This window comes from Lactuca saligna, chromosome 3 (assembly GCF_052625555.1).
Source record: "Lactuca saligna cultivar CGN05327 chromosome 3, ASM5262555v1, whole genome shotgun sequence".
Classification (NCBI taxonomy): Eukaryota; Viridiplantae; Streptophyta; class Magnoliopsida; order Asterales; family Asteraceae; genus Lactuca; species Lactuca saligna.
Genome location: NC_136419.1, coordinates 7742312 through 7749306, shown reverse-complemented (window position 1 = coordinate 7749306; position 6995 = coordinate 7742312). Strand labels below are relative to the sequence as shown.

Sequence of the window (6995 nt, the reverse complement as noted above, 5' to 3'; positions counted from 1 at the left end):
ATGGTGGAGAAATTAGTGCGTGGTGATTATGTAACATCCATTATACGAATAGATCAGATGAACTAAGTTTATAATCAAAACATCATTTAATTCATTTTTTATATTTAATATGTATAATAATACAAACATTTAAACACTATTTTTTAAGTAAAAATAATTGTAAAAAAGGTTAATTTTTACTTGCAATATGTGTTTTTCGTAAGATCTTAATATTTGACATTATTAAATTGTATTTTTTCATGCGAAGGATGTATATATTTGAGTTTGAAAAAATTACAAAAATGGTCCCTATATTTATCAAAAGTTAAAAAGTCAGTCCCTCTTAAATTTTTTTTATGCAAACGGTCTTTGTGGTTTGCAAAACTTGCAAAGTTTGCCCTTTTTACTAACACCGTTAGGGACTGAATCTGTAAAAGCATTTTTATTTTTTTAAATATAAAAAGATTGAATTTGTGATATTTGATAAACTACAAGGATTATTTTTGAGATTTCTTTGAAAAATTGAATTAATTTGCTTGAAGGAAGTGGGGAGGGCTTGAACTCTAGACCTTCACCTCTTTATTACAACAAAATTTTTAACCAATTGAACTGATTGGTCACTTGATTATAATTTCATAAAACTAATTTATATAATAACGAAAACGTTAATAGTTAAATAATAAATAAATTACAAAAAACAATTTTTTTACATAATTTTTTTTTTAAATAAAACAAAATTTATTTTAGTCATATTATAAAAAAATTGTTTTTTACAAACAATTTGTTTGTATTTTAATATATTTATTTTACGTAAATTATATATATATATATATATATATATATATATATATATATATATATATATATATATATATATATATATATTATTTTTTTCTTTAAAAAATATGTTTTTGTAAGATATTTTTTTAGTTCTAAAACCGTTTTTTTGGTTATAGGTATTAAAAGCAACTTAATTAACAGCGATTTTGTTATACATCTAAACAATTTATACGTTTTTTATGTCAAAAGTACTATTAATTATCGTTATTTCAAAAAGATATATCATTATTTTTTTTCTTCTTCATTTCAACTATATGATTTAGAACTTGCAATTAAGATAAAATACGTATTTTAAATAAGATATATAATCGGAAATGTTTTTTTTTATGTTATTTTAAATACATATAACAATTTTCCATTTTTCGATTATATGTATTTAAAAATAGATGAAATATATATTTTAAATAAGATGAAATATGTATTTTAAATAAGATAAAATACGTAGTTTATAGTTAGTGACCCAAAAGAATTGATAGTTTTTTTTTATATCAGTAGTGTTAAGTATTATTATTTGAAAAATATAAAAAAGTATATTTTACAAAAACATATTTTTTATACAAAAACATATTTTTTAAAGAAATAAAAAAAATATATTTTACGTAAAATAAATACATAAAAATACATACAAATTTGTAATACGATTAAAATACATTTTGTTTTATTTAAAAAAAAAATATGTAAAAAAAAATTGTTTTTTGTAATTTATTTATTATTGAAGTATTAATGTTTTCGTTATTATATAAATTAGTTTTAGAAAGTTATAACCAAGTGAACAATTAGCTCAATTGGTTAAGGCTTTTGTTGTTGGGGGTTGAGAGTTCGAACCCTCCCCCTTTCTTTCAGCAGATTAATTCATTTTTTCAAAGAAATTTCAAAATGGTCCCTCTGCTTTATCAAATATCACGAATTCAATCATTTTATACTTGAAAAGGCAAAAATACCCTTACATATTCATTTTCTAACGGCGGGCCAACTTTGCAAGTTTTGCAAACCACAAGGACCATTCGCATAAAAAAAATTTAGCAGGAACTGACTTTGTGATTTTTGGTAAACCACATGGACCATTTTTATAAATTTGTCTTTGAGTTATATCAAGTGTTTGTTGCGGTGAGGAATGAGGTGTAAGGAGTTGCGCAAAGAGGATGTGACGGCTGAATTGCTCCCAACACGGCACATTTTTTTTCTAAATCTTTGGTTTGTAGCTTCCGAATGGCAAAGAAGAAAGAAAAGTATTTGGATGAGGTGCTCAACACCACTCGCCTTAACTTTTGTACTCGTACTAATACCAAGACATATTTTTTTTGGAACCGACAAATATTATTAAAAAGAAACAAAACATACCCCTAGCAAGGTGCTAGGAGGGAAATACAAGGTTTTTGAGGAGAAAATTACATACAAAGAAAGGGATTAATACACTAATCGACCCAACAATAGTTACAATTGACTCTCCTGTGTTTTATCCATGAGAAGACTATGGATTTGACCATATCCGCCACTATGGTAGAGGAGGTTCGAGTCTTCTTGAAAACCTGATCACACCTTGCTTTCCAAATGAGCCAAGCCCTTCCATAACATATGCTAATTAAGTTTTTCCGTTTATTTGGGCATGTTCCCCATTGTGAAAAGAATTTCACAAGCTCACCAATTGACCCAAACTTTGTTCCAGGTAGCCCACACCAAATGAACACCCATTCCCAAACCTTGGCGGCCATTGGGCATCTTAGTATTACATGGTTGACGTCTTCATCTTCCGACTCGCAATATGAACATATAGAGGTCCCAATTTGTACACCACACTTAAGTAGGGCAGTAGCAGTGGAGATACGGTCCATAGATACCCTCCACATAAAACAGTTCACCTTTAGCGGGACTTCATGGATCCAATTTATTAGACATTCCCCTGTTGGTGTCGCTGTATCACTCCCATCAATTTTTGATCTAAGAAAGTCTACATGAAATACCTTATCGCTTGATATATCACATATCCATTAATCTTTTCGTGGATTCAGGTGAATATTGCGGATTTTGTCACAAACGTATTTGGAGAATCGAGACGATAACAACGTATTTTGTTAGGAAAACCTTCGAGAGGGTAGTGATGGACGGGTGAACAGAAGTTCGCCGGAAAAAAAATCGGTGGCCATCAGCGAGACGATAACAACGTATTTTGTCACAAACGTATCTGGAGAATCGAGAAAAGGAGACCTTAGGAAAACCTTCGAGAGACTTGGGAAACCAAGACATATTTACCAAGTATAAATATGTATACATACATATGTGAAGGTTTAAAATAACAAGAAAAATATGTATACATACATATGTGATTTGTAAAACTAAAGCAATAAAATCGGAAAAAATAAACCTAAGTCCACAAGAGAGTTGATCGTTTTTACAAAGCAAGTAGTTCTCAATTTAAAAACTTAGATCTTCAATTCAGTGATAATTTAATGGGCCAAACTATATATAATTTTGTTACGTAGTTTTGGTTTCAACCCCTCTAAAATTAATCTCCACATTCGGCCTCTAATCTCTATCTATAGACGTAGTCAGACAAACAAACTATACCGCACTAGCAAAAAATATAGCAAGAGTTGGTCCCAAGTATTTCTATTTTTGGTATATCTAGCAACTTAAAGAACTACATATAAGGATAAACAATGATGAATCAAAAAAAAAAAAAAAAAGAAAAAAAAAAAAAAAAAAGAAAAAAGTATATAAATGGTCCCATCCCTTCGATGTTGCATTCTGTCTAGGCATCATCCTTCACATACAATATCATTTTTACAATAATGATTACCACGCAAAAAATACTATTACATACTATTTACTAAATTCAGGTTTTAAAAAGTTCATCATGTTTCTGTCATGGCACGCCACGACTCCAAGGTTTGCACCTGCCGCCAAGCTTTGCCAAAACGTCACCTTAACTCATATCTGTGTATAAAAATGAATAATAACTGAAAATACATATAAAAATATTAATTATATAGAAAATTACCGCCTTAAGTCACGCCTTACAAACGTTATGACTAGCCAAGGTTCGGAAAAGCTTGAAGCTTGACATTGCCGCCAAGTCACACCTTACGTTATTTAGAACCTTGCTATTTAGCCATTAAAATGATTAAATTTAGATATAGTTTTTTTATTTTATATATATATATATATATATATATATATATATATATATATATATATACACACACACACACTAGCTTATAAAAGAAATCTTATTATTTCTATAAATAGAATCAATATAATAATAATAATAATTTTTTTTTAAGACGTTCAAGTTTTTAAGCTTAAAGTACAACCAACTATTAATATAATAATATTATAATATATATCTTACAAATGATAATGCTAGAAATACAAATATTAAAAACACATTAAAATTAGTATTTCCTTATTTTTAGGGATTGAATTAGTATTTCATCAATTTTGAGGCAACTTGTACTCCTAAAATATATCTTCTCTACTATTTGGTGCATTCGAAATCTGAAACACTTCTTTTCGACAAATTGTTTGAAATTTAAAAGCTCATTCAAATTGGAGTTCCCTAATTTTTTTGCATAAAATATAGTTGATTGGAGACTAATTCAAATTTTCATCTCCTTTTCCTCCATGAAATCCACAACCACAATATTTTTTGGTTTTGGCATTGCACTTTTTATTTTTGTGAAACCGATCGATAATGGTGCAAGTGTTCTTAGAAATATAACATGTCTCCGAATGGAACTAATTGATTGAAAGAAACTATTCGCTGCCGCCGTTTTGCGCGGGCAAACGGTTAGTACTTTAATAAGCATTTACCTAATTCTTAAAATGCTGAATTTTAAGAGGTATAAGGCTTTATGCAATGTGTACAGTAAACTTATGCATGAAAATCCTATTTTGTAAAAATAGTCAAGGAATGCTCGGTCAATGCACAATTAAACCTTATCTCCGTTAGTTTTACGAAGTCGTTCATTGGTTTGACCCAACCCGCTATAATCCCTTACGTTCAATGATGAATCCTAATTTCCCCCATATCGGCAAATATCTCTCAAATCTCGCCGACCTTCCGATATATGTGGCGTCTTTTTTCCCTTTCTTTAAAAGTCCTGACAACTCTCTTTTCAAAAAACTCCACCATTGTTCTTGTTCTTTGTATACACATCTTTGGTAACGTTCACAGGTATTCTTTTGATTTTCTGATTTGATTCTGTATTTTTTAGTTATCCTTTTTTATTTTGCAGGTTTCATTCTATGTATAGACTCGATTACAGGCATGAAATCGCTCCTCTTTCCTTCTTTTCTTTCTTTTTTTGCCTTGTGGTAAGTTTAACCCGTTTTTCAGTTTGATTTAGGTTTCATTCTACATCTAGACTCGATAATCCATGTTCCATGATTTTTGTGATGTATTTATTTGATTTATAGAAATTAAAAACTTTGATGAAGGTGGAACGATTCAATCTAAAGAGTCAAGTTGTATCTTTCTTCAATATAATAGCAACTTTTTTTTTTTATATATGAAACTTGATCATTTTTTTTTTCTACATCCAATCCAATATATTAGAGTTGGATTTATGTTGTCTTGGTAATTTTACTGTGATAGATGTTGTTTGGATTTCCTTTTACGATTTTGACCATTTTACCCCTACTTGTTATTGTTTCTTGGTTAATGCCCTTATATTTCTCAGTTTTCCCCCTGATTATCTTATTAGTGCATCAAATTGTTTGTTTTCTAATTAAATCTTCAATTTTTTGGTTGGGGTGTTAATCACATGTAATTTTGGTGTGTAATGAGCACTAGAAGCAGAGAAATAGCCATTTCAAGTGCCAACAGTCTGGAACATGGGTAATTTGCACCTTACTCTGTTTTTTAAAGCTGATATTTTGCTTCTAATCATATATACTTTTGTTGTGTGTTTTGTTAATGAAGTCTTTTGTTAACTAAATATAAAAGAAAATGGCTTCAAAGTCCAAAGCTACATGTATGGCCAGGGGCAACAGATAAATGTCATGGCAACTTCTTTGCACAATTAGCATGTAGACATGGCTCCATCTCCACCTGCCTTTAGGCTATCTAGCTCAATGTTTGTGTTTATTTAATTTCTCCTTCGATTACATATTCTTAATATTTTTTTTACTAATTTGTAATTTTGTTTTATGGTTTCTTTCATTGTCTTTTGTCTATATATGTGATCTTTCATTGGCTTTGAATGTTTTCACTGATCCTTGTTGAATATGACATCGAGGAGTTGGGAGTATCAAGGGGCTGGTGAGAGAATCTAATAAGCCAACCGAACCCACACCTAAAAACAATGAAGGTGATAAGTTGTATGTTTATTAAATAGAAAACCAAACCCTTGGATCGTGTATATATATGCATGTCGGTAACCTTCCACTTATTTAACGTATTATCTAATGGAACGTTCATTATTAAATTTGTAAATAGTTTGATTTCAAAAGCTAATTAATGACATTTGTGTTCATGTTTTTGTTTGATTATATGTAAAATGATGTAGTTTAAATAATTAACTCTTTATACATATTTCAGATTTACATGAAAAATAGTATGTTTGTTTTTTATACACCAATTAGGCACGTAATGTGTTTACAAAAGAAATGTCCATGAGACAACACAACATGAGGTGAGGAGGTGAGCCTATAAGACAAATGGTTGAGAAGCAATTGTAGTTAAACGGCTTGAAATCTTTATGTGTATGTATATGTCCTTAATCTACAATTTATTTTTTTATTTTGTAATTAGCAAAAGCTTTTAATTACTTTTTTTTTTCTAAAGAAACTATGAAATCTATATGTGTATGTGCCGAAAAGTTACCAATATATATGTAAAGTTGTAAACCTTCAAGTTATCGGGATAGAAACAGAAGCTCAGATTTTGAAGTTTGAACTAGAAGAACCAAATTATTATCAACTTTGACAGCCAACTAATTGTTTTGTATATGTATACTTAATACTTGGACACCTTGAAATGTACCAAGTATGTTTATTTTCTGTTTAATTGCTACAATATTGAATGAATGGTGTTGCCATATGTTTATTAAGTCTCATAAATAACTCATATTTCTCATTTCATGTTAGTAGTGATTATAGCAGCTAAAAAAATGTTGGTTGAAAATACAGATATTAGAAGCATAGTTATAGCTGTAGGGACACTGGTTCACATTGAT

General features: G+C 29.4%; 1 long non-coding RNA gene across 1 annotated transcript; it reads left to right on the top strand.

The window, feature by feature from the left end:
• Nucleotides 1-4800: 4800 nt before the first annotated feature.
• On the top strand, nt 4801-5980 carry LOC145033390 (uncharacterized). Its single transcript, XR_013677519.1, has 2 exons — nt 4801-4993; nt 5055-5980. It is a non-coding gene; the product is annotated as an uncharacterized LOC145033390 (long non-coding RNA).
• The last annotated feature ends 1015 nt before the right edge of the window (nt 5981-6995 follow it).